The sequence below is a fragment of the Agelaius phoeniceus genome (genome assembly GCF_051311805.1).
Source record: "Agelaius phoeniceus isolate bAgePho1 chromosome W unlocalized genomic scaffold, bAgePho1.hap1 SUPER_W_unloc_2, whole genome shotgun sequence".
Classification (NCBI taxonomy): Eukaryota; Metazoa; Chordata; class Aves; order Passeriformes; family Icteridae; genus Agelaius; species Agelaius phoeniceus.
The window spans coordinates 1,675,854-1,699,861 of NW_027509867.1; the positions used below are offsets into that span (position 1 = coordinate 1,675,854).

Consider the following 24,008-nt stretch of genomic DNA (forward strand, 5'->3'; position numbering starts at 1 on the left):
GGATCCCCGAGTGCAGCAAACGGGAGAGTTCCCGGCTGGGAGAGGCCCCACTCAGAGGGAGTCGCTGGCCCAGGAGAGCTCCAAGGGCTCCTTTTGGAGCGCTGTTTGTAGGGCCCCAAGAGAGGGGCTTCAGTCCCAGCAATGGTTCATCCTGGCCGCACTGGGCACCAACAGCTTTCTTTGGCAGGGTGAGAACAGGGATGTTGTGCCACTGAGGGAACAAAAGCAGTTCCCAGGGCTGCTCCTCCAGAAAGCAGGAGCTGGTTGGGCAGCAGCAGTGCCTGGAGCAGACAGTGTTTGTGATGAGCTGCAGAGGAGCTGAGCCCAGGGGCTGTTGGCCAAGGCCAAGCCCCAAGGAGCATTTCTCAGCTGGCAGGGCAGCCTGAGAAGGGGAGGGGGGAATGCAGCAGCACAGGGCCATGGAACCAAGGGACCATTGTGACACTGTGGGGCCCTGTGAGACCAAGGAGACCATTGTGACACTGTGGGGCCCCGTGGAACCATTGAGACCATTGTGGCCCTGGGGGTCCCCACAGAACCAAGAGGACCATTGTGATGCTGTGGGGCCTCATGAAACCAAAATGCCTTTGTGACATTGCTGGGCTGCATGGAACCAAAGGTCCATTGTGACATTGTGGAACCTCGTGTCATCAGGGGTCCATTGTGACACTGGGAACCAAAGGAGACCATTGTGACGCAGCAGGGCTGCATGGAAACTTGGGACCATTATGACATTGCGGAACCCCATTGAACCAAGGGTTCATTGTGACACTGCAGGGCTGCACGGAACCAAAGCTCCAGGGTGACACAGAGGGGACTCCTGTCATCAATGGTCCATTGTGACACTGTGGAGCCAAAGGAGACCATTGTGACACAGCAAACCCCCAGGGTCCAAAGGTCCATTGTGACATTGCAGGGCTCATGGAACAGAGGAGTCCCGTGACATTGTGGGGCCTGTGGAACCGTTGAGATCATTGTGACACTGCAAGGCCTCATGAAATAAGTGGGACCATTGTGACACTGTGGGGCCCTGTGACACCAAGGGTCCATTGTGACACTGCTGGGCCCCGTGGAATCAAAGCACCATTTAGACACTGCGGGGCCCCATGGAACCATGGGGACCATGGGGATACTGCAGGGCCTCATAAAACCAATAGAACACAGAAAAGGTCTGGCTGGTTTGGCCTCCCATGGACTACCTGATTGGTCCAGCTGACTTTGGCATGTTGAGGGTCTCTTCTCATCTGCTGCTGAAACACTGGGGCTCCATGCTTTTCTTGCCATGGAAAAGAAATCTCCTTCTCCTCCAGGGACCCATGGCCAGAATTAGGATTTCACCTCCAAATTTCCTTATTTCCACAGATTTTTCCCATAGTAATATTGCCAGGACAAGTCTGGCTGGCAATGGTTTCATAAGGGTCACCTCTCATTGGTCCCCAAAACACTGGGGAAGGCTCTGTGCTTTCCTTCCTATGGAAAAGAACTGTGTTGCTTCTGCATGTACCCATGGCCGAAATTGGGTTTCCAACTCAAAAATTCCTTAAATGCAAGGACTGCTCCCAGGCAAAATTTGCCATTCTTGACAAGTCTGGCTGGCCTTGGCGTAGTGAGGCTCTCACCTGCCTTCCAAACACTGGGGCTCTGTGCTATGGAAAAGAACTATCTTTCTCACCCAGGTGCCCATGGGCAGAATCAGGATTTCACCTTCATCATTCCCTATTGTGACAGCCTGGAGGAGATTGTTAATTGGAAATATTTTGTGTGTGGGGGAGGAAGGGGCAGGTCCAGTCTTGCCCTGCCGTGGAAGCCCAGCCCTGCCCTGCCCTGGAACCCCAATCCCCCCAGAGCCTCTATCCCAGCCCAGCAGTGGCTGCCAGTCCCTGGCACAGCACAGGCAATGCTCCACAGCCACCTCTGCAGCCCCAGCCCAGCTCCTGAGAGACCAAATGAGCCCAAGCCCCACCTGGGGGAAGGGCCCAGGAAGACCAAGGGGTATTGAAGGCTGACCACAAGGCAAGCACACATCTTGACCCTGCATCCTCTTGGAATTTCCATCAGAACAGTGCTGGAATCCAGGAGTTGGTAGCTGTGTGTATGTCGGGATCGTTAGCTTGTCAGAGTGACCCCGAGAAAAGTTTGAAAGTCTCTTTTCCCAGACTGGTGCTTGAAGAAGTAGTCAGAGCTCTTCATTTCTTGGTCTCAAGGTTGTTTATTTTACCTTATCTATACAAAATTTTCTTCTGCCCTGCCGAGGTCAGATAAGCAGGACAGTCTGAGGCATTCTGCCTGCCCCCGGGGTGGTGTTATGTCTTTATACTAAAAACTACGTGTAGAATGTTTACAATTCCTTTCCAATACCTATCACCTATGTTAGACAGTGAGCTTCTACTCGAAACCAATCTCTAAGTGCCAACATCACAGCAGAAGATGGAGGCCAAGAAGAAGAAGGAGAAAATACCCAGTTCCAAGTTCCCTCCATGTTGCCTCCTGGACCCCCATACCAAAAACCCTAAAATCTCCTTTTCCGCCCCATGATAACTTCACTAATATTCTACTTAAACTGTTGTGGCTTGCCGATTTTCATACAAGGTTGGTAATTTGCTCCACGGGTCATAATCAAAACCACAGATGTTTTGGGCTCTGTGCCACGGTCTCTGTGACCCCTGGCAGGGGTCTTGGCTGCTCAGGACAGCCAGAGGGATGTCCTGGGTCCTGACATGTGTGCACTTCTCTAAATTATATTTTCTCTCTTTCTGTGTCTACTTCTATATATGTCCTCTTGGACATTTTGTTTAACTTAAATTGAACAGGCTTAGAGTTTGTGAAGTGGAATGGGCCAAGATAATGCTTTGATAAGTGTTTTTTGTTGATTGAATTTCATATTAAAACTTTTGCCAAAGCTTCTCTGATTTCCTGAAGTTCCAAGTAAAGTTCCTGTTTTGTTGTTTTGAGCTCCTAAAAATCTCTTATTGATATTTCTTAGTGCATCTAACTTAGAGTACACAAACAATTGTAATTCCTTTTAAATGTATCCTTGAGAGAGTTTTTTTGGGAGATGGGAGTCAGGGCTTGTGTGTGCTGCTTGGCCCAGCCCAGGCAGGGCTTTCCCAGCCACATTCCACACTCCATTGCCCAGCTGGAGCCGCTGGTGCCTCTGAGTTGTGCTGCCCCAGCCCCAGGGACGCTCTCCTTGTCTGCCCATTCCCCCATGGTCTCTGGGCAGGGATGGCCTCACTGGGGGCTGCTGACATCCTCAGCAACTTGGAGGCTGCTGCTGAATTTCACTGCTCCAGAGGCTTGTTCAGCCTTCAGCTCTTCAGTGCAGGAATTCAGTGTCCCAGGGCTCATTAACATTCAGAGCACCTTAACAAGCCAAGCCTCTGGGAATCATTTGATTTAATTTTCCAAATCACTTGTTCAGCCTTCAGCTCTCCAGTGCAGGGATTCAGTGTCCCATGGCTCATTACCATTCTTTCATGGTTTGACACTGGCACAATGCCAGTACCCCCATGAGGATACCCTCTCCCTGGTTTCTGCTGTGAGATGTGACCAGGAATGAGCAAAGCGGGCTTCCACTTGGAAATGAAGAAAACAAAACTTTATTAACTACCCTACAACTATAGATAAAAAGGAACACACACAGGAAAATGAAAACCTTACAAGTACATTTCCTCCTCCCCCCACCAAATTTCCAACACAATGCATCTATTCCTCAAATCACCAACTCCTGGTCCAGCACCACCTTTTAGACAATCAATCCTCAGTTCATCAAGAGGAGAGGAGTCCTTCTTGTGCCATGGGCTTCCCCTGGAAACACACCTGAAGCCTCGTGTGTTTCCGTGTCACTCGTGGCACTGCCCGGAGTACATCTGCCGTTGTGACCTCTTCCTTTCATGTCCAGTGCTCTCACCACTGAACACGGACCAGAGCTGCTTCTAGGGTTGTCTTTTTAAAGATGCTCTGTCCCGATCCAAAAAAGGCACAGTCTCTCCTTTGGGACACCTGTCCCCACAATCTCTCCTTTGGGACACCTGTCCCCCCCATATTTTTTCACCCCCTGGGGCCGAGGGGCACCAACACTGAACCCTCTTGTTTCTGAGGCATTGCCTCCCCCTAGAATGCAGTCTCTGTGTCACAAGGAACATGGTTCTGTCCATGGCTGTACAAAAAGAGTCCAGCAAAAGCCACTCCATCATCTCTTCCCACTAGGATTCTTCTCTATTCTTCCACTCTCTCTCACTCGGCCAGACCTCTCACACTTGCACATTTCCTTCATCATCTTCCACTCTATCTTCTAGGAGACGTCAATGTTCTGTAAAGTTCTCATTCTCTGAAAAGGGGTTAAAAGCTCCTACAAGTGGCCGGCTGCACCCCCCTTCTTCTCCGTCCCAGCCGTGCTGCCGGCACAGGCCCATGTTTATCCAGTTTCAAGGTTACAGTCCCAGGCAGCGGCTCTTTCTCTCTCTCTCTCTCTCTCTCTGTGTGTCTCTCAGGGGGGCTCCCTGATGACTCCCGGTCTCTCTCTCTCTCTCTTCCACCCTTCCACCCCCGGGCTCAGGCCTACCTCTCTTGGCCACATGGCTTTTCCCCTCCCCCTGCCCAGCCAGCAGCTGGGCCGGGGGAGAGACCCGAACTCTTTCCCGCCGGAAACCCAAGAGGACCCTCCCAGGGGAGAGCTCTGCTTTTAACCCCGTGTTCTCAGAGGCGTGTCCATATCCCAATGGCCAGGTTAAATGCCAATATTAAAGCCTGAATATCCATTGGCCAAAAACACAGCATCCCAAAAACACATTTCCTGTCAAACCACCACATTCCACCCTTCGCCTCTGAGAACACACTTTCTAAAATTATTAACAAAATTACAAAACACTTCAACACTTCTACAAAACAGGAAAACCTTCATCCCCAGATTTTTACTATGCAGCTACCTTAACTCAATACATGCTTTGTTCTTATTCTTCTTTGGTCCCATCTCACAGCTTTACTCACAACTTTATCGTATCATTCCCCCAAGGTTCGATTTCCCGGTCAGGGAACCAAAAATGTCATGGTTTAACACTGGCACAATGCCAGTGCCCCCATGAAGATACCTTCTCCCTGGTTTCTGCTGTGAGATGTGACCAGGAATAAGCAAAGCAGGCTCCTACTTAGGGAAAAAAGAACTAGAACTTTATTAACTACTCTACAACTACAGATAAAATCAAACACACACACTGGGAAAATGAAAACCTCACAAATGCATTTCCTCCTCCCCCCACCAAACTTCCAATACAATACATTTGTTTCTCAAATCACCAACTCTCGGTCCAGCACCACCCTTTAGACAATCAATCCTCAGTTCATCAAGAGGAGAGGAGTCCTTCTTGTGCCATGGGCTTCCCCTGGAAACACAGTCGAAGCCTCGTGTGTTTCCGTGTCACTCGTGGCACCGCCCGGAGTACATCTGCCGTCGTGACTTCTTCCTTTTCATGTCCAGTGCTCTCACCACTGAACACGGACCAGAACTGCTTCTAGGGTTGTCTTTTAAGGATGCTCTGTCCCGATCCAAAAAAGGCACAGTCTCTCCTTTGGGACACCTGTCCCCACAATCTCTCCTTTGGGACACCTGTCCCCCCCATATTTTTTCACCCCCTGGGGCCGAGGGGCATCAACACTGAACCCTCTTGGCTCTGAGGCCATTGCCTCCCCCTAGAATGCAGTCTCTGTATCACAAGGAACATGGTTCTGTCCATGGCTATACAAAAAGAGTCCAGCAAAAGCTACTCCATCATCTCTTCCCACTAGGATTCTTCTCTACTCTTCTACTATCTCTCGCTTGCCCAGACCTCTCTCACACTGGCCCATTTTCTTCATCATCTTCCACTCTATCTTCTAGGAAAGGTCAATGTTCTGTAAAGTTCTCATTTTCCAAAAAGGGGTTAAAAGCTCCTACAAGCGGCCGGCTGAACCCCCCCCCTTCTCCGTCCCAGCCGTGCTGCCGGCACAGGCCCATGTTTATCAAGTTTCAAGGTTACAGTCTCAGGCAGCGGCTCTTTCTCTCTCTCTCTCTCTCTGTCTCTCGGGGGGGCTGCCCGATGGCTCCCGGTGTCTCTCTCTCTCTTTCTCTCTTCCACCCTTCCACCCCGGGGCTCAGGCCTACCTCTCTTGGCCACATGGCTTTTCCCCTCCCCCTGCCCAGCCAGCAGCTGGGCCAGGGGAGAGACCCGAACTCTTTCCCGCCGGAAACCCAAGAGGCCCTCCCAGGGGAGAGCTCTGCTTTTAACCCCGTGTTCTCAGAGGCGTGTCCATATCCCAATGGCCAGGTTAAATGCCAATATTAAAGCCTGAATATCCATTGGCCAAAAACACAGCATCCCAAAAACACATTTCCTGTCAAACCACCACAGATGGTCATCTCATAAGTGACCACAGAAGTGGATTCTAGCCAGGAGCTGAAGAACTGAAGATCCTGATTTGGACAGAGTTCACAGCAAGGCAGACCACAGAGAGAACCTTCTGAAAATCCTCCAGGAAAATGGCCAGAAAGCTCAGCAGCACCAAGCAGCTGGCCAGAGAGTGCTGGACACTGTCACAAGGTTCTGTTAGCTTTTCCCCTCCTAAAAATGCTGCCCTTCACAGTTTGTGGCTGCAAATGTGGAGGACCCCTCCCACAGAGGCAGAGGTTCCTTTCTCCCCTTCAGAGGAGAGACTTATTGCCCTCTGGCACAAATGGGGTGAAGAGGATGGAATTCTCCTGTAGGAGAGATATTTCTATGAGTTTTTCAATGGGCAAAGCTCTTTGGGTTTTCTATGAATGTACTCTATGCCCTTGATATGTTTGTGTGTGAGTGCATGGAATCCATTTTCCAAGTAGTTTTGAACAGTGGGTTCGGGTACCCCCAGATTTATCCAGTGTTCAGCGCACTTTTTCCGGTGTTGAAATGGAGAGCAGCTGTTTTTCCCTAGATTGCTAACTGCATGGGGCAAGCCCCATTCCCCCCAATTCTCACTGGAGGAGACCCTTTGGAGGGGGACGATCTGCTGCTTCCCAGCCCCCCTGAATCGCAGCGGGGCGGCGAAGTTTTGCCCGGAGCCGAAAAAGTTTTTTTTCCTGCGTTTTTGGAACATGCTCAGACAGAGCCATCTTTTCCCCCCCTCCTCTCTCTCCAGGGGATGATGAGTGGGCGGCGCCGCCCTGGCAGTCCTGCAGGGCCCACCCCGGCCGGGCCCCTGGACCCCGCCCTGCTCAGAGCTGGGGGCGGCATCGGTGCCCGAGGTCCCGTCTCTGGGGCCCACGGGGCCGCCTCCCGTGCCTGGGGGGCCACTCCAGCTCTCCCCGTGGCCGCTTCTCCGGGCAGCCCCGCCCGCGGCTCCACCGGCTTCTGCGCCTGCGCGGCTGACCTCCGAAACAGCGCTTCCCACGGATGCGCCGGTGTTACCAGGCAACGGAGATCTGGTGTCACTTCCACCGCTTCCTGCGGCTGCGCCTGTGTTGCCAGGCAACGGAGATCCGGCATCACTTCCACTGCATCCCGCGGCTGTGCCACTGTTGCCAGGCAACGGAGATCCGGTGTCGCTTCCGCCTCTTCCCGCGGCTGTGCCGGTGTTGCCAGGCAACGGAGATCCGGTGTCGCTCCCGCCGCTTCCCGCGGCTGCGCCGGTGTTGCCAGGCGACAACGACGTGGCTGCTGCTTCCAGCCTGGTGGGGGGTGCATTCTCTCCGGCCCCGCCGCCCCCGCCAGCCCCCCCGGTGGCTTTGCCGCCTTCCGCCGAACCAGTCCCAGTTCAGGATGCTGCTGAAAATGACACCGAGCCCACGGGACCCTCGGAGCTGCCCACGGTCCCGCCGCCCCCGGCAGCAGCTGCCACGGTGGCTCCTGCACCCAGCGTGACTCCCCCCTGAGTTTTTCGGGTTGTCCCGGGGCGGCCTCTGTGGGTGGAGCTGGGACAGGGGAAGAGGGCGTCAGCCTCTCCTTTGATGGAGGAGGCATGGCCCGACAGCTGGCTGTGGGGGCAGCCCGGCTGCCTGCTTTCAAACTCAGCGTTCTTGGCGGGGTGGGGGGTGTTTGGTCGGGGACTGCCCCTTGGAGGTTGCCATCCCTGCCGCCCCTCGTGTGCCCCAGCGGCGTCAGGGAGGTGGCTCCTGAATGTTCTGCCCCCGGTCCCCTGGCCAGCCAGAGAGGTTTGGTGTGGTGCCGGGAGGCAGATGGGAGGAACGCCTTTTGCATTTGCATTGCAGAGGCAAGGGGAACAGCGGGAAGCGGTCATTGCTTGTTTGCTATGGGGAACAAACATTCCCAGACCAGAGATGAAGATCCTCGGGGCAGCTTCTGTCCCCCCATTGCTGGCATGCCTCGGTGATTTTGGGGGAGGAAGCGTTTGGTCACCTGTTCTGCCATTGTACTGGCAGCAGGGTGCGGGTCTGTGACAATGCAGAGCCTGCCTCGGGGGCTGGGCCTGGGCTGTTGGGCTCGGGTCCCTGGACCAGGGCCACCTCCCGGCCTCCTGCTGGGTTTGGGGGCTTTGCTTCCCCCTTCAGGTCCTGGGCCACCGTTATGTGGGCCAGGTCTGGGGTTCCTGATCCTTCCACATGGGCCAGGGCACCCAAGGGCCTCTCTCTGGCTCCTCTGCTGCTGCTGCTCTTTCCGACAAGACAAAAAAAAAAAAAAAAAAAAAAAAAATTAAATTGAATAAAAAAGGGTGAAAGAGCTGGCAGCAGCTCAGAGGCATTGAGGAGCCAGGGATTGGCTTCAGCCCAAGTTGTTCAATAAAGGGCTGTGGCAAGACATTTCAGAAATTTTCTCAAAATTGTTTGAAGACTGTCAATGGACTTTTGATAACTATTGATGGACTTTTCTGTAGCAAGCCTGTTTCAGGACCAAAAGAAACTTTCAGATATGGCAAAGAGGAACATCTTCAAGCCATGGACTTTTCCTGAAACTCAGCTGCTTGGACTTGAATTTTCTTTGCATTGTTTTTTCATTTTCTTATATTATAAAATTGTTTTAGTAATATGATAGAATTTTATGTTCTACGGGTGAAGAAATTCCCAGTGCATTCCACAGGAGCACTTGAGTGGAGTTTGATTGGCAACAGATAACCTGTCAAGTGTTTGTCTTTTTCTTCGGCATGAGTACAGCAGAGAAAATTACAAACACTTTTTCCTTTTAATTTAACTAAATAAAAAAAGGTGACATGTCGCAGACATCTTTTGTGAAAAATCCTTTCTTAGGATTTTTCCTTGTGAGAAGCTGCAGTTTCAGTAACCAAAGTAAACAATGGTTATCTGCTGCTGTGGAATGCAACAGGTAGACCCATGACTGGTCTCCTGTGGGTGTTTGGATTTCTTGACCACTCATGGCAGAGCTGGCTCTTGCTCTGTCTGAGACACAGATCTTTGTTATTCATTCTTTTCTATTCTTAGCTTAGCTAGCTTCTGAAGAAACCTTTTCCTTTCTATTGCTTTTAGTATAGTCTTAATGTAACATATATCATAAAATAATACATCAAGCCTTCAGATCATGGAGTCAACATTCTCGTCTCTTCTTCATCCTGAAAACCCCTGTGACCACAGTCACAGGGTACGGCTACAAGGGCTGAGATTTCATCTCCTTCCAGCTGGGACGCGGGAGCTTTGCAGGGTCGGACGATGCTGCCTGGATCACCCAGAGGTGCTGGGAATCCAAAAGGATCATGGTGGAGCAAGTGAAGCATTTCCTGGTACACACCTGTGTGGAAGGGCCCCCAAAATACATCAGACATGGTCGGGAGGCTCTGGAGCACAAAGGTGGGCGTGGGAGGGGAAGGGCAATTCCTATGGGAATGGGGTATTCAGGAATGGGGGACTTGGGAATGCAGGAATTGCCATGGAATTTCCATGGCCAGATCTCACTCTCATTCCAGTCAGGTGAGAATTCCATGGATGGATCTCCCCCCTAACCCACTGCCATGGGAATTCCATGGAGAAATTATTTGAATTGATGACCAATCCAATGCCAGCAGTGCAATGAGATCTAATCCCTGCTGGGATTCCATGGGACCTCAATCCCAATCCTTTACCCAGGCTGGCTCTGCTGTGCCCGTGGCAGCACCAGGGGAGTGCCCTGTCCCTGCCCTGAGCCCAGCACGAGCCTTTCCTTGGCTGTTCTGTGCCCTGCTCGGGGCAGGAGGGCACAGCCAGAGTGGCTTTGGTGGCCCCGGGCACCCGGCTGGGCTGCAGCCACTGCAGGGGCTCCTGGGGAATGTTCCAGAGCAAAGCTTAAAGCAAACAACAGTTCCTGGAGGGGATTCTGCCCCTGGGCCTGTGCTGGGAGCCCAAGGGCAACAGCCCAAAGTGCTGGAGCTCAGTGTCCCTTGGCCAGGCCGTGTTCCCTGGCTGTGCCCTGTCCCTCAGCTGTGCCCTGTCCCTGTCCCCTGTCCCTCAGCTGTGCCCTGTCCCTCAGCTGTGCCCTGTCCCTGTCCCCTGTCCCTCGGCTCTGTGGGGCCGGGGCTGGCAGCAGGACCCAGAGCAGCCCTGGGGGAGAACAACCCTGAGCCCCAGCTGGGCCAGTTCCCCCCAGGTCACTCCCACCATGGGCCCTGTGGCTCCCAGTCATCCCCAGGATGGTCCCAGTCACTTCCAGTTACACTCAGTATGTTCCCAGTATCATCCCGGTCACTCCCAGTATGATCTCAGTATAATCCCAGCATGATCCCAGCACAGTCCCAGGTGTTTCCATTCACCCCTACTATAGTTCCAGGCACTGCCAGTATGGTTCCAGCCACTCCCAGTATGATTCCAGTATGAACCCAGTCACTCTCAGTACGGTGCCATTTGCCCCCAGTATGGTCCCAGTCACTCCAAGTCACCCAGTATGATTCCAGTCACTCCCAGATCCCCCCAGTATTATTCCAGTAACTTCTTTTATGGTTCCTCTGTGATCCCAGTCACTCCCGGTCTCCGCCAGTATATCCCAATTGCTCCCAGTAGCTTCCAGCATGATTCCAGTTGCTCATAGCCACTCCCAGTCACCTCCAGCACAATTCCAGTCACTTCCTGTATATCCCAGTTGCCCCAGCATGGTCTCAGTTGCCCTCAGTCTGCTCCCAGTCACTTCCAGTGAGATCCCAGAATGACCCCAGTCACCCTCACTCAGTGTGGTTCCAGTTGCTCCCAGTATGATCCCATTTGTCCCAGCATGGTCCCATTTCCTCCCAGTGTGATCCCAGTTGCCTCTAGCACAGACCCAGTCCATCCCAGTATGATCCTACTCTGATGCCATGATGATTCCAGTTGCTCCCAGTATGGTCCTGGTTGCTCCCAGTCTGATCCCAGTTGCTCTCAGTGGCCCCTAGCATAGACCCATCGACCCAAGAATGATCCCAGTATGAGTCCACCATGATCCCAGTCTCCCCCAGTATGGTCCCAGTCAATCCCAGTTGCCCCAAGTGTAGACTAGTCACTGCCAGTTCCTCCAGGCGTCCATGGTTGAGATTGGGTTTGCACCTCCAAAATTCCCTATATCCAAAGACTGCTCCAAAACAAAATCTGCCATTCCTGACAAGTCTGGCTGGCCTTGGCCAAGTGAGGCTCTCACCTGCCTCCCAAACACTGGGGCTCCGTGCTTTCCTTCCTATGGAAAAGAACTGCCCTTCTTGTCCAGATCCCCATGGCCAAATTTGTGTTCCACCTCCAACATTGCCTGTTGTGACAGATTGTAGGAGATTGTTGGCTCAAAACTTTTCATATGGGGGAGGATGAAGGGGCAGGTCAAGCCTTGCCCTGCCCTGTGACCCCAGCCCCGTCCTGCCCTGGAACCCCAATCCCCCCAGAGCCTCTATCCCAGCCCAGCAGTGGCTGCCAGTCCCTGGCACAGCACAGGCAATGCTCCACAGCCACCTCTGCAGCCCCCAGCCCAGCTCCTGAGGGACCAAATGAGCCCAAGCCCCACCTGGGGGAAGGGCCCAGGGAGACCAAGGGGTATTGAAGGCTGACCACAAGGCAAGCACACATCTTGACCCTGCATCCTCTTGGAATTTCCATCTGAACAGTGCTGGAATCCAGGAGTTGGTAGTTGTGTGTGTGTGCTTCTCTAAATCTTATTTGTCTTCCTCTCTCTCTGTGTCTACTTCTTATATTTTCGTCCTCTTGCAAATTTTGAGTAACTTGAAATTGAACAGGCTTAGAGTTTGTGTAGTTGAATGGGCCAAGTTAATGCTTTGAGAAGTGTTTTTTGTCGATTGAATGTTGTACCAAACCTTTTGCCAAAGTTTCTCTGATTTTCTAAAGTTACCAGTAAAGGCTGGTTTGTTGTTTTGACCTTGTGAGAATCTCTTGTTGGTATTACTGCAGTACATCCAACTCAGAGTACACAAACAGCTGTAATTCCTTTTAAATGTCTCACTGAGGGAGTTGTTCGGGGGATGGGAGTCAGGGATTCTCTGTCCTGTCCCCACGGTCTCTGGGCAGGGATGGCCTCAGTGGGGGCTGCTGACATCCTCAGCAACTTGGAGGCTGCTGCTGAATTTTCCTGCTCCAGAGGCTTGTTCAGCCTTCAGCTCTTCAGTGCAGGAATTCAGTGTCCCAGGGCTCATGAACATTCAGAACACCTGAACAAGCCAAGCCTCTGGGAATCATTTGATTTTAATTTTCAAATAATTTGTGGTTAAGTAGATCTCAGTAGTGTATTGAAACTGAATACATGATATTTAAAAAGACAGCGAGAAAAGGTTTTTTAGGTCCTGTTTAGTTTTGTTTTCCTGTTAATTCATTGATATGTGCAATCTCTAATTCACACTGAATCCAAGTACTGCTCCAGAGGCTTGTTCAGCCCACAGCTCTTCAGTGCAGGAATTCAGTGTCCCAGGGCTCATTAACATTCAGAACACCTGAACAAGCCAAGCCTCTGGGAATAATTTGATTTCAGTTTACAAATCTCGTGTGGTTAATAAGAGAGATTTCAGAAGTGCATTCAACTGAATATATTCTATTTAAAAAGACAGTGAGGAAAACATTTTTTAGGTCCTGTTTTGGTTTTTTTTTTTTCCTTTTAATAGCAATCTCCAACTGACATTTAATCCAAGTACATCCTCATGCAGTTTGAATAGATATGAAAATCAAGACCCTTCATGGCTGACAATCAATCAGACTCTGTCCCTACCCCCACCCCACCATTTCCCCCATCCAAGCCCTGGCACTCAGAGCAGCCTTGTGCAAATCTCAGCTCCCTCCAGTCCAGGCTGCACCTGCAGCTTTCAGCTCCTTGGCTCCAACTCCCACCTGCTTTCCTTGGAGAAGGAGCTGCCTGAGACACAGAGGGATGTTCATTTCTTGTCAGCCAGCAAAGGCAAGGGAAGGCACAGCTCCATCAAATGCAAAAGTCATCCTTCTCCCTGGCTGTGCCCTGCCCCTGATCCCCCCAGCCTGTCCTGTTTCCTTCATCCCTGCATTGCCAGGCACTCTCTGGGACAAGGGAGCTCTGCTCTGGGGATGGAGGGAGGTCCAAGTGCAGCCATTGGAGTGGGAACCACAACTCATCAGGTTTGTGTCCTTTGAGGGAGCAGGAACTCATGAGACTCATAGGCACAGAAATGTTTCTTCTCATGGCCAACATAATAAAAATTGTGACCATGATAAAATTTAAGAAACATCAGAAGACTTCCCTCAATTCCTTGTGAAATCTCAGCACTATCTGACATGTCTACCAGCCACAAGGGATAGCCATAAAGGAAGGTCTTTAGACAAAGACATAGGAAGAGGTGAGATAAAAGATAAAACTACAACTAAGATGCTGATTAATGAGTTATTTAAACTTCTGAAAGAGTGGGCAACTCCCTTAAGCTCAAAGCATGAAGCCAGTCAAGGGACACTCATTGGAAGGACCAGAAAACTGCTGCAGGAGGAAATCTAGGAGACAGGGGAAGGACATAGATCCAGCTGCTCTAAATAAAGACATGTCCTTAGACATGGCCATTTAACCAGGAGGGCTGGAAACACCTAAAGGAAGAGGGTCATGACATCTTAGACTGAATGTTGGTGACAAGAGCAGAGGGGAAGATCAGTATTTCTTCTCCTGCCATCAGTAGAAGGATCCAGTAAATCCAGGAAATTCCTTTTCTTGGCAGGAATACTTTGCCATTTCTTAAAAGTACTCAAACGACCCAGATAATTAAGATTTGCTTGTATATTAACAAACAAACAGGTATTAACACCTGTGCCCCTTTCAGGCAGACATCCACTGTGTGCCCATGAACAGGCAGTGCCACTTGTGCCCTGAGGTGCCCAGCTGGGATTGGATCTCTCCCAGAGCACCTGAGGGAGAGCAGAGCACCTTGCAAGCTGCAGGTCCCTGACAGCCCCACAGGGCTCCTGTCCCATCAACATCTGCTCTGCTCCAGTCTGAAACAGGGCCCGGCATGGTGCTGGGATCATCAGAGAGCTGAGGTGTGAGCTGGAATTCAATGGCCTCCCCATCCCGCAGCAGCCCTGCATTTCCCTGCTGCAGCCTTGGTCTCCAGCCCAGCCATGGAGGCTCTTTGGGCTCTGGAGTGTTGCTGCAGCCCCCAAGGGCAGCTGAGCTCTGCCTTTGGCACAGTCAGGCCTGGCCAGCACAGGCCATGCTCAGCAATTGCTTGTGTGTGCCTGGCCTTGCTGTCAGCCCCGGCAGCGGCTGCGTGGCCCCTTTGTGGCCCTGTGCTGGCCCAGCCATGGTGGCCCAGCCCCTGTGCAGGCCCAGCCCAGGCCAGGAGCATTGCGGCTGGGAACGGCCCCTGTGCTGTGGTGCCCACAGCAGCCTTGGGGCTCTGTGCCCCATGGCCTCCCTGCTGGGCAGCCTCTGCCAGCTCCTGCAGAGCCCGTGGCACCTGTGGGGCTGCACAGACAGCCCTGCCCCGGGCTCTGCCGGTCTCTGGGCCAGCAGAGAGGCAGCCAGGGCTGGCCATGGCCGGGAACAGGCCCTGAGCCCCGCAGGAGGATGGAGCTGGGCCACAGCCAAACTCAGCCCAGGCCAAAGCTGGGCTCAGCAGCCAGGGCTGCCAACACATGGGCACAGAGGCTGGCGCTGACAAATGTCCTGGGCCCCCTCCCTGCTCTGTCCCTGCCACAGAGGGCACAGAGCAGCCTCCTCTCTGGGCCACTTGCCTGTTTGCAATGCCTTGCACAGGCGCTGGCCCTGCCCCACAAGGCCTGGCCTGAGTCCTGCCCCTGCACGCTCAGCCAGGCTGAGATGGACACTGATGGTTTCTGGGCCAGGCTCTCGGAGCCCAGCCCAGCTCCCTGCAAGCTCTGCCAGCTGCCCTGAGCTCTGGGCAGCACCAAGGGCCTCTCTGAGCCCAGCCCAGCCCAGCCGGCTCTGGCCCCACAGCTCTGCTCAGGCCAGGCTGCTCTGGCCACTGGCCCCACGGCCTCAGCCCCTGCCAAGGCCACAGCAGCAGCTGCAGCTGCCACAGGACTCAGCCCCAGCCATGGGGGAAGGTGCTTGGCCAAGGCCAAAGGAGGCTCCCTGGCTGCCCTGGGGCTGAGGTGCTGAGAGCTCTGCAGCCCCTGCTGCCATCCCATCTGCCCAGGGCAGCACAAGAGCCCCGGCCTTGGGGCCCTCAAGAGCTGCTCCTGCTCCAGGCCCAGGGCCCATGCCAAAGCTGGGGCAGCCACAAAGCTGTGCCCATTTCTGTTCCTTGCTGCTCCCATGGGGATGGATCCTCAGCCATTTGGAGGTTGCTGATGAATTTTATTACTCCAGAGGCCTCTTCTGTCTTGAGTTCTTCAATTTATGAATTCAGTGTGAAAAGCTCATAAACATTTGCTCAAAATACCCAAACATGGAAAGCCCCTGGGAATCATTCAAGCTTTTAATTCTTCTGTGGTTAATTAGACAAATTTCAGAATGTATTTAAAGTGAGTATTCTGTAATGAAAACAATGAAGAGAGAACTGTCCTGTTAAGTTTTCTTTTCCTGTTCATAGATTGGTGTCAGCAATCCCCAGTTGATATTGACCTCTAGCACCTCCTAATGCAGCCTGAACAGATATGAAAATTAAGACCCTTCATGGCTGACAGTCAATCACAATTTGTCCCTTCCCCCTTCTACCATTTCCCTCATCCAACCCCTGGCTCTCAGAGCAGCTGAGGAATGGAGTCACATCCAGGGGTGTCCCTAGGGCTCAGGATTGGGGACAGATCAATTCAATCTCTTTATTGCTGATCTGGATGAGGCCATCGAGGGCACCCTCAGTCAGTTCCCAGGTGAGCCCAGGCTGGGTGGGAGTGTGGCTGTGCTGGAGGGCAGGAAGCTCTGCAGAGGGATCTGGACAGGCTGGAGCCATGGGCCCCAGGACAATTGGATGAGATTCACCAAGGCCAAGGGCCGGGTCCTGCCCTGGGCTCACAACCACCCCAAATCCCTGACTGTGCTCTGCCCCTGATCCCCTTAGCCTGTCCTGTTTCCTTCATCCCTCCTTTGCCACGGACTTTCTTGGACAAGGGAGCTCTGCTCTGGGGATGGAGGGAGGTGCAAGTGCAGCCTCTGGATTGGGAACCACAACTCACCAGGTTTGTGTCCTTGGTAAGGAACTGCTGAGACTCAGAGGCACAGAAAGTTTCTCCTCATGGCCTGGAGACCCCTGTTGAACAGGACACCATTTAATAACAATCACGCTCTTCTCTGAGCTATGTTCAAAGTTCCAGCAGTGTCTGAGGAGTCCACCATCCACAAGGGATTTCCATACTAAAATTAATTTCAGACAAATGTGGTTCTGTGACAGATATAAGCACAACTAAGTTCTTGTATTAGAATGCTCCTCCTGGAGTGGGTGCAAAACAGCTCCAACAATTCCTGATTTGCAAAGCTGTCAGTGGTGGATGGAGAAGGGAGGTCGGGCTGCTCTTGGTGGTGAGGAAATGCTGAAACCAGCCTGACTCATTTCATCTCCTCCTGTCCTGGCTGATCTCCCCTCTTTCCCCTTCCACCCATTGGCTTTTGTCTCCCACCAGGCCCCCGGTGAAGAGCCTGGCTCTGTGTTCTCCATCCCCTCCTCGCTGGCACTGCCAGGCTGGGATAAGGAGCCCCTCGGCCTTCCCTGCTCTGGGCTGGACAAGCCCAGCTCCCTCAGCCTCTGCTCACAGCCCAGGGGCTCCAGCCCCACCTTGGAGGCCCTTCCCAGACCCTGCTCCAGCTGCCAGACATCTTTCCTGCCCTGGGCAACCCAACCCAGGCCACAGTGACCTGGAGAATCCCCGTCCTTGATGTCCTGGTCACACAGCCCTGGCCCCTTGTCCCCATGTCAGGCTCTGGGGTGGATCCTGTGGAACATCCTTTGGTGGAGGCTGTGGCTCCAGGTGGGCCGGGGGGATCCCGGGGGACAGGGACCCCGCTGGGCATGGACAGCGTTGGACTTGTTGGGAGAAACTGTGAGGGGGAGCTGGGGCCGAGTGACCAACCCAGTGACCTGACACAGCCCCTCTGGGATGTCACACAGCCCCTTTGGGATGTCACAGCCTGCTCTGTGACATCACAGCCCATTCTCTAATGTCACACAGCTGGTCTCTGATGTCACAGCCAAATCTCTGAGGTCATCATCCGCTCTATGAAGTCAGAATTCTGCCATGTGGTGTCACAGATATGGCCTATGATGTTATAGCTTCTCCATGACCTCACATACCCCACTCTGTGATGTCACATCCCACTCTGTGACCTCATGTTACCAGATGATGAATTGTCTCCACCAGCTGAGCTCACACCTGGAGCTTGTTCTCCAGGGACCACCAGAGAGACCCCCAGGACAGAAGAATGCATGGGTAAAGGGGAGGGGAAATATGTCAATGATTTTGGGGAAATTATTATCAAATGTATGTTTAGTCGAGGACAATCAATGAATATGTGAGCAAAATACAGAAAATAAACAGAAACTTTCCTCTACTCAGCCTGCATGGCTTTGGGAGGAGCTATCCCCCGTACATCCAGCTGAATAAAGAATGCTGCTTCTTAATGCTACACTGGGGTTAAGGAGTTTTCTGTTTTGCCGAATTTTTGGTGACACTCCCAAGGAAAGCTCTGTATGTTGCTGTTCACACGGAGGCAGCCTGGGGCCCAGTGACCATGAAATAATCAAGTTTTCAATGTTCTATGAAAGAAGGAGGGGTAGCAACAAAACTTCTACACTGGCATTAGGAAGGGCAGACTTTGGCCCTCCCCAGACTTTGGGGAGTACCAAATCTGGTACTGATTTTTTGAAAGGAAAGAGCCCTTTAAAACAAAGGGATCCAGGAAGGATGGACAAATTTCAAGAAAGTAATCTTAAGGGGGAAGGAGCAACCTGTCCCAGTGTGCCAAAACATGATCTAGAGAGGAAAAGGACTGCCCTGGCTGCACATGCAGCTTTTCTGGGAACTCAGGGGAAAAAAGGACCAGCAATGCAGAAAGTGTTTAAGGATGTTGTTAGGTTATGAAGAAAGTGATGTGAAGAAATGAAAGCACAATTAGAATTTAAAATGGCGGCTTGTAAAAAGAATAAAAAAATTTTTTATAAAAACAATTATAGCAAAAGGAGGGAGAAGGAGAACCTCTACTCTTTATTGGATGCAGTTAGAAATAGAGCAACTGAAGATAAGTAAAAGAAAAAGCTACTTAATATCTTGTTGTCAATTTTCAGTATTAGTACAGGTTGTCCTCAGGACAAGTGTTCTCCTGAGCTGGTAGTTGGGCACAGGGAGCAGAACAGCCCCCTGGAATCCAGGAGGAAGCAGCTGCTGACCTGCTGAGCCACTCAGATGCTCACAGGTGTCTCTGGGATGAGATGGAATCCATCCTAGGGGGATGAGGGAGCTGTGGATGAGCTCCCCAAGCTGCTCTCCATCATTTACCATCAGTCCTGACTCAGCAGGGAGGGCCCAGAGCACTGGAGGTGCCAGTGTGAGCCCATCCCCAGGAAGGGCTGGAAGGAGGAGCTGGGGAACTCCAGGCCTGTCAGCCTGACCTGGGTGCCCGGCAAGGTTATGGAACAGATCACCTTGAGTGCCATCACAGGGCACCCACAGGATGGCCCAGGGATCAGAGGCAGCCAGCGTGGATTTCAATATCTGCATTCATGGTCTGGATGAGGGGATTGATTCCAGCATCAGCAAATTTGCAGATGACACCAAGTTGGGTGTGAGTGTGGATCTGCTGGAGGGCAGGAGGGCTCTGCACAGGGCCCTGGACAGGCTGGATCCAGGGCCCAAATCCAACAAGGTGAGGTTGAACAAGTCCAAGTGCCAAGCCCTGATATTTGGCCCCAGTGCTACAGGCTGGGGACAGAGTGGCTGGAGAGCAGCCAGGCAGAAAGGGACCTGCAGGGACTGATGGGCAGCAGGCTGGACATGAGGCAGCAGTGTGCCCAGGTGGCCAAGAAGGCCAATGGCTCTTGGCCTGGATCAGGAATGGTGTGGCCAGCAGGAGCAGGGCAGGGATTCTTGTCCTGTGCTCAGCACTGCTTGGGCAGCACCTCGAGTGCTGTGTCCGGTTCTGGGCCCCCCAATTTAGGAAGGCCATGGAGGGGCTGGAGCGTGTCCAGAGAAGGGCAACAAGGCTGGGGAGGGGTCTGGAGCACAAGTCCTGTGAGGAGTGGCTGAGGGAGCTGGGGTTGTTTATCCTGGAGAAGAGGAGGCTCAGGGGAGACAAGGCAGTGTCAGGGCACAGGTTGGACTTGATGATCTCCAAGGTCTTTCCCTACCTTGCTGATTCTGGGATTCTCTGAAACCACCCTTGGAGCAGTTGCAGGATGAGCCCTGGGCCTCCTCTTCAGCAGCTCCAGCAGCCCAGGTCCCTCAGCTTCTCCTGGCAGCCCCAAAGCCCATCCTGTCAGTCCTGCAGAGCCTCTGCAGCTCCTCCTCATTGCCCAGAACAGGGAGCCCCAGAGGCAGACACAGCAGCCCAGATGTGCCCCCCCTGGCCTGGGGTGCCTCTGGCAAGGGAGCAGCAGCAGGCACTGCAGGAGCCTGCAGACAATTCCTGCAGCACTTGTAGGATGATCCTGCTGCCCAAGGGACGTTCCCATGGGGCCAAGTCAGGGACTGCAATGGGGAGTGGGGCCAGAGAAGAAAGGGCGACCAGGGATGGGCTGTTTGCAGGGGAGGGAACAGGGCTGGGCAAGAGGAAGAAATTTGTACCAGAAGAGTAAAGAAAACAAAGGTGAAGCCAAGGAAATGCTCAGGGCAGTTTGGGGGTGGCTGCCAGGCAGCCCTGGCTCTGAGCAACAGCGTCTGCAGTGGCACAGGAAACTCCCAGCTGATGGGAACAAACTTTCTGGCTGAGTGCAGAGGCCAGGACAAAGCTGAGTGGTTTCCCTGGTGTCCCGCAGGCCTTGCTTGCCCCAGGGGCTGATGGCATTTGTGCTCCCTCAGGTGCCTCTCCCCATGCCCACACCCTGGGGCTGCTCACGGGGGTTTCTGTGCTGAGCATTGGCCTGGCCGTGCTCTTGAGAGAGCCTGGGCAAGGAGCCTGGAGCCCCCAGGGCCTGGCCTGAGGCGTCAGCGCTGCCCCAGCAGTGCCCATGGCCTGTCCCTGCTGCAGCCCCGGCACTGCCACCCCCAGGGCTGTGCCCGGCCCCGAGAGCACTCAGGCCCTGCAGCAACACCAGGGCCACCAGGGCAGCGGGGCAGGGCCACGGCAGCAGCACTGGCAACACCAAGTGCTGCTGCTGCTGCTGCTGGGCACAGCTGCTGGGCCAGCACTGATCTGCCCCAGCTCTGCACACAGACATTGCTGCTGCAGCTCCAGAGAAGGCAACAAAAGGGCAGAAAAGTTCTGCAGTTTTCTGCAGAAAACTTTGTTGGGAGAGAGCATCAATTCATTTAAAGGCACCGAGAGTGCAGCCCCTCATTGACACAGTCTGTGTCCACAGGGAAGGTGGAGAGAAACAAAATGAGAAATGGTACAAACAATGACATTTATTTGTGGACAAGATTAAAAAATTATACAAAGGTAAAGAAACTCCAAAATGAACCCAAGAAGAAGTATCAAATATGACTTTTATTACACGTGATTTGCAAACACTGGCCAGCAGTTTAATGTTTCTGAAATTTTCCAATGATAAGTCTCCTCACTGCAGTCTTGAGCTCCTTGTTCCTCAGGCTGTAGATGAGGGGGTTCAGGGCTGGAGCCACCACCGAGTACAGAACTGACAGGGCCAGATCCAGGGATTGGGAGGAGATGGAGGGAGGCTTCAGGTAGTAAAATATACCAGTGCTGACAAACAGGGTGACCACAGCCAGGTGAGGGAGGCAGGTGGAAAAGGCTTTGTGCCGTCCCTGCTCAGAGGGGATCCTCAGCACAGCCCTGAAGATCTGCACATAGGAGAAAACAATGAACACAAAACAACACAATGAAAAACTGGCAGTAACCACAAGAAGCCAAAGTTCTGCAAGGTAAGATTTGGAGCAGGAGAGCTTGAGGATCTGTGGGATTTCACAGAAGAACTGGCCCAGGGCATTGCCCTTGCAAAGGGGCAGGGAAAATGTATTGGCCGTGTGCATGAGAGCATTGAGAAAGGCACTGGCCCAGGCAGCTGCTGCCATGTGGGCACAAGCTCTGCTGCCCAGGAGAGTCCCGTAGTGCAGGGGTTTGCAGATGGACACGTAGCGGTCGTAGCACATGATGGTCAGCAGGGAAAACTCTGCTACAATAAAGAAGAGAAAGAAAAAGAGCTGAGCAGCACATCCAGTGTAGGAGATGTTGCTGGTGTCCCAGAGGGAATTGTGCATGGCTTTGGGGACAGTGGTGCAGATGGAGCCCAGGTCAGCGAGGGCCAGGTTGAGCAGGAAGAAGAACATGGGCGTGTGCAGGTGGTGGCCGCAGGCTACGGCGCTGATGATGAGGCCGTTGCCCAGGAGGGCAGCCAGGGAGATGCCCAGCAAGAGGCAGAAGTGCAGGAGCTGCAGCTGCCGCGTGTCTGCCAATGCCAGCAGCAGGAAGTGCCTGATGGAGCTGCTGTTGGACATTTGCTGGGGCTGCACATGGGCACCTTTTCATGGAGAAAGGACAGTGACAAGTCAGCAGAGGCTGCTTGGATCCAAACCTGGGCCATTCCCTGCAGACTGCCCCGCTGGGACTCACCCAGCCTTGTTCCTGCTCTGGGAAAGCCTTCACCCAGGTCCCTGCCTGAGCTCCAGTTGTGCTGGCTGAGTGTGCCAGGAGCAGCCAGGCCTGTGCATGAGTACACCCAGGAGGGCAGCTCAGAGCCTGGCAGGGCACAGCAAGGAGATCCCTGGCTGTGCCCATGATGGGATCTCAGGGAGGGGGCTCAGCTCATTCCCCTTTGCCATGGACTGCTTTGCCCACAGCCCCACAGGTGCCAGGGAAGCTTGGACACCCCATTGCCATGGACAGCCCTGCCTGGCAGGAATGCCAAGGGCAGTGCCTGACTCAGCTGCTGCAGATGCCAGAGCCTCCCTGAGAGCAGCAGATAACAGTGCCAATGTCAAGGCAGGGCAGAACCAAGAGCAGATGTTGTGGTGCTGTGCCTGAGAGGGCAGGGCAGAGACAGCCGGGCACTCAGGACAGTGTTCCCATGCCCAGCTGTGCCCGGCACCTCCCACACACCAACAGTGCCCTCCTGCCCCAGCGCTGCTCTCTTCAGCCCCCTCTCCTTCCCTGAGCATCTCCCTGGGCCTGGACATTCCCTCCTGAGAGGAGCCTTGTCCCTGCCAGCGCTCACAGAGCCCATGCCAGCCTGTGTGCCCTGGCTGGGGCCCTACAGAAACCTGCCTGTGTGCAGGGCCCTGGCTGGGGCAGGCTCTGTGTGCAGCTGGGCAAGGGCAGCTCAGGAGAGCCCTGCTGGGCCCTGCAAAGGTGATGCTGCTGCTGTGCAGGGCTGAGGAGTGGCTGAGGGCCCTTTGGGAGGCTCCCAGCAGAGACACTGATCAACTTAATTTACAGTTCTGCAGTCCCTGGAAAAGATCAAACATTAGTTTGATGATTCTGCTGTGTCCCTTTCAACTCAGAATATTCTGTCATTCTGGGATTACAATTCCTGTTCTGCTTCTCTCATCCCCTTGTTTTTTATAATCAAAAGAGAAAAAAAAAACCCTTGCAACAGTGTTAGAACAGTAAAGTAAAAATCAGATAATAATTGGAAGCTTCCAGGTGTCCCAGTGGGGATGGGGCACACCCAGCCCCTGATTTCAGCAATTTATTAAGGTTGATTAATAAGGATATTTAACAGGAACATCCAATAGGAGATTCAGTTGCCCCAGTTACACACCCTGGCTCAAACCTTTGGAGTAGGTCCAAGGGCTTCTCTGCCTTCACTTTTTGTAATGACTGCTCATATTCTGGTTAAAAACCAAAATGTTCCTATAGGTCCTCTTCCTATAAGACCATACAATATTTCAGGACTATATAAGAGAATAAGACCATACAGTATTTCAGGAGTGTATTTAGACAGTCAGCTTATTGTTCTAAAATCTGAGAGAGGTAAGGAAACATACTAGACTAAATTAAGGATTAGAGTTATATAAGTATATAATAGTACTTTATTAGAGTTAGTTAAGAGTTTAATAGACTTAAGTAAGGATTATAGTTTTATAACTATATAACAGTAATTAACAGAGCTACTAATATATAAAAATATTTAAAAAGCAAAAATCCTTTTCTCATCACCCCAACTTTCCCATCCTTCTTCAAGCAGGAAATGGAAAACACTCTCAGGAAAGCTCCGGATCTTTCCAGCAATCCCAGGCTTACCTTCTTTGGGAAGTGCCCTCCGGAGCTGTGCCCAGGCTGGTCTGGAGCTGGGAGCAGCCCTGCCCCACCCAGCCCCTCTCAGCAGCAGCCCCTGCCCTGCTCAGGGTGGCTCCTTCCCCCCAGAGCTTCTGCCCAGCGCTGGGAGCAGCTGCCAGGGCTGGCTGAGAGCTGTCCCTGGCAGGCAGCAGAGTCCCTGCCCCAGCACAGCGCCCTGGGCTGCAGGACCCTGCTCTGCAGGACAGCCCTGGGCACCCCTGGCTGCTCTGCACAAGAGACAAGCAGAGAATGGACTCACAGGCTCTGCAGGCATTGGCATGTTCCAGCTGCAGGAGATGG

General features: G+C 53.0%; 1 pseudogene; it reads right to left on the reverse strand.

Annotated features, from left to right (window-relative positions):
- The window catches only part of LOC143692632 (uncharacterized), a 136,395-nt pseudogene that overhangs the window by 102,289 nt on the left and 10,098 nt on the right, over positions 1-24,008 (reverse strand).